Genomic DNA, 3,957 nt, shown 5'->3' on the forward strand with positions numbered 1-3,957 from the left:
TTTTCTATTTTATTTTTTCCCATTTTATTTTCTATTTTATTTTTTCCCATTTTATTTTTGGTATTTTATTTTTTCCCATTTTACTTTTCTATTTTACTTTTCTATTTTATTTTTCCTATTTTATTTTTCCCCATTTTATTTTATATTTTATTTTTTTCCCATTTTACTTTTCTATTTTATTGTTCCTCTTTTGTTTTATTCCTCTTTTATTTTATTCCTCTTTTATTCTCCAACCCCAACCCCCTTGGTGGCCTCCACTGCTCTCACACCGCTTTAGGAATGTCATTCCTGTCCTGGGAAAACTCAACACATTTTCTAGGTGGGGCCTAACAAATGCTGGGTAAAGGAGTATTTTAGGCCTTATATCCAGAAACATCCCCAAACTCCAGCTCCCTGCGATGTTTCCACCCAAAACTGAGAAGAATGATGGGGACAAGCATGGAGGGACCTCAGCAGAGGGTGGATTTTCTCATCTTATCCTTTGTTCTCCTTTCCAGACACAGAGGATGGACCTTGGAGCCAACATAGATTCCCAGGTGACCCAGAGATGTTCGTGGTTCTTGTTCTGCACAGGACACAAAGTGCCTGTGTAGAGTTCCTTCTCCTGAACATCCCTTTTGGGTTTTCAAACCAGAACTTACATCCCATCTCCACATCCCTGAGGGCACCAGAGCAGCAACATCAGGGATCAGAATCCGAACAACTCCAAATATCCACAAAAAGACAGAACAAGAAGAGGTTTTGTTGGATCTAATCCGTTCTTCTGCCTCACAGGATCAGTTCTACATTTGCTCAACATCATTAACCTTCTCCTCCTGCCGAACACAAATCATAGAATCACAGAATCACAGAATCATAGAATCATAGAATCATAGAATCATAGAATCATAGAATCATAGAATCAGTTGGGTTGGAAGGGACCTCTGAGATCATCAAGTCCAACCCTTGATCCAACCCCGCCGTGGTTCCCAGCCCATGGCACTGATGCCACATCCAGTCTCACCTTAAAAACCTCCAGGGATGGAGAATCCACCCCTTCCCTGGGCAGCCCATTCCAATGGCTGATCACCCTCTCTGCAAAGAAATTCTTTCTAATCTCCAACCTAAACCTCCCCTGGCCCAGCTGAAGACCCTGAGCCCTCTTGTCTTGCTGATCTTTGCCTGGGAAAAGAGACCAACCCCCCTTGGCTCCCCCCTCCTGTCAGGGAGTTGCAGAGAGTGAGGAGGTCTCCCCTGAGCCTCCTCTTCTCCAGGCTGAACAGCCCCAGCTCCCTCAGCCTCTCCTCATGGGAATTGTGCTCCAGTCCCTTCCCCAGCCTCGTTGCTCTCCTCTGGACCTGCTCCAGGACCTCAATATCCTTCCTGAGCTGAGGGCCCAGAGCTGGACACAGCACTCCAGGGGTGGCCTCACCAGCGCTGAGTCCGGGGGATGCTTTGCTCCTGGTTGAGGTGAAAACATCTTGTCTGGATTCCAGGAGCAGGTTCTTCTCTTCCTTTCCACAGTCCCCTTTGGCACACTCGCAGTGTCTCTGCAGTCATCCCTCCTCCAGACTAAACAAGCCCGACTCTCTCAGTCCTTCCTTGGAGGTCATGTTTGCTGGACCTCTGATCATTCCTGCTGCTCTCCCCTGGACTTTCTCCAGTTGGCCTCCACCTCCCTCAAAATTCCTCGTGCCGGACACTTGGGCTCCAGCTGAAGCCTTTTGGGACTGCTCAGATCAGAGATCTCTGCTCAGCCCATCACAGGGGGAGACTTCAGTTACTAAGTCTGGACGTGCTTCCGAATCCTCATTTCTGTTCCCACCAGGGACCGTGACCGGAATGCAAATATCTGGAATGCTCAAGAGTCTGAGAGCCACTGGACACTGCAGGAAGATGGGGCAGAAGCACATTTGGGGACTTCCCAGCTCCGTGCTGTGGGGCAGGACTCGGGGTGGGATGAAGGGAATTCTGCTGTGCCCAAATACAGCTCTTTTTACACAGGTGGGATGAAGGGCTTTTAAACTGAAATGGTTTTAAACTAAAAGAGAAGAGATTTAGGTTGGATTTTAGGGAGAAATTCCTCCCTCTGAGGGTGGGGAGCTACTGGAACAGGTTGGGCAGAGAAGCTGTGGCTGCCCCTGGATCCCTGGAAGTGTCCAAGGCCAGGTTGGAGCAACCTGGGATAGGGGGAGGTGTCCCTACCCGTGGCAGGGGGTGGAACTGGATGGGCTTTAAGGTCCCTTCCAACCCAACCCACTCTGTGACTCTACAATGAGAACATTCCCTGCCACTTAGATCCATCAGGAATTTTGTCCAGTTTTACTAATGCATGTATTCCCCATCCCTGGAGGTGTCCAAGGCCAGCTTGGAGCAACCTGGGCTAGTGGAAGGTGTCCCTGCCCATGACAGGGGGTGGAATGAGATGGTCTTTAAGGTCCCTTCAACCCAAACCATTCCATGATTTTAGGATTTCTCTTCCCAAATGTCCCACCACGTCTCCTTTTTGCTGCCGAGCCCTTCAGCTCCACGTGTCAGGCTGGGAAAAGAAGTTCTAAATCAAACCAATACAACCAAAAACGTGTTTCCACTTCCCTAAACCAACAACAAGATCTGTCCTCCTTCCAAGAGAAACCCATTCCCACAAAAGAACCCGTCTATTAAAGGCAACAAAACCCCTCCAATTGACACTAATTGATGATTAACCACTCTCTGTCCTCCCAGCACTCAATGAAATGCAGAAGGGAACAAAGCTTAAAGGATGAAACAGGAGATTCCTCTAATCCTTTCAGCTTCACTCATTTCAAGTGTTTAACAGGAGAAGAATTACACTCCCAGGCAGACACTCACATTTTTTTTTCCCCCCTGGCAGAGCACTGGCGTTTCTCTTTAGTCCTATTTATTATTAAAGCAAAGTAAACATTTCCCTGCAAACCCCACTTGGATTTGTCGTCGCTTCTCTCTGTCTCCACTGACAAATTAGCAGGTCGTGAAACGCATTTATTTGGTTTATTTGGAATTAATGGTTGTTCAATCCCTGCCTGGGTGGGTGTTCAGCACTTCAAAACCTGTTCTGGGCTCCTTGGACTGATGCACGTTGGAAATGGAGGAATCCAGGGACAAACAGGAATAAAAAGCAGTTTTAGGTGATGCTGCTCTCACTAAGAGGTGCTTGGACAAGCTTTGCTTCCCTTCTGGGGGGATGAAATCCCTCCTCACCTCCTTCCTCTCCCTTTCACCCACCTTTGGCTCATGTCTTTTGCTTCCATTTTGGGGAATTATTGGGTACAGGACAAATGAGTCCCCTCCTTATTCCATCTGGAGCTTCCAGAGGGTGCTGTGACAGGACAGTGCCTGGCACGAGCTGTTACTGACCCACCTCATTTATCCAAGCACGGATTCATCTCCAATTCCCACATGCCTGGAATGAGATCCCAGAGTCCAGAGCCCACATCTGGAGCAGGGCAATGTTTCCTGGCCCAGCTCAGCGGCAAAAAAAGGCCCTTGATCCTGTGTTGGTCCAACTTAATGCTTAAATCAGCTCTGACCATCCAGCCCAGCCCCCAGGGCAGGATCAGGCATCACAGGAGCATTTCCACCCTCAGCTTGAGCACCTTTCTTCTCCCCAGAACCATTTCCATCCTCACCTTGAGCACCTTTCTCCCCCAGGAGCATTTCCATCCTCACCTGGAGCATTTCCATCCGCACCTTGAGCAACTTTCTCCCCACCAGGAGCATTTCCACCCTCACCTTGAGCACCTTTCTTCTCCCCAGGACCATTTCCACCCTCACCTTGAGCACCTTTCTTCTCCCCAGGAGCATTTCCATCCTTACCTTGAGCACCTTTCTTCTCCCCAGGAGCATTTCCATCCTTACCTTGAGCACCTTTCTCCTCAGGAGCATTTCCACTCTCACCTTGAGCACCTTTCTCCCCCAGGAGCATTTCCATCCTCACCTTGAGCACTTTTTTTCTCCCCA

This window comes from Neopelma chrysocephalum, unplaced genomic scaffold (assembly GCF_003984885.1).
Source record: "Neopelma chrysocephalum unplaced genomic scaffold, ASM398488v2 Primary Assembly neopelma1_174, whole genome shotgun sequence".
Taxonomy (NCBI): Eukaryota; Metazoa; Chordata; class Aves; order Passeriformes; family Pipridae; genus Neopelma; species Neopelma chrysocephalum.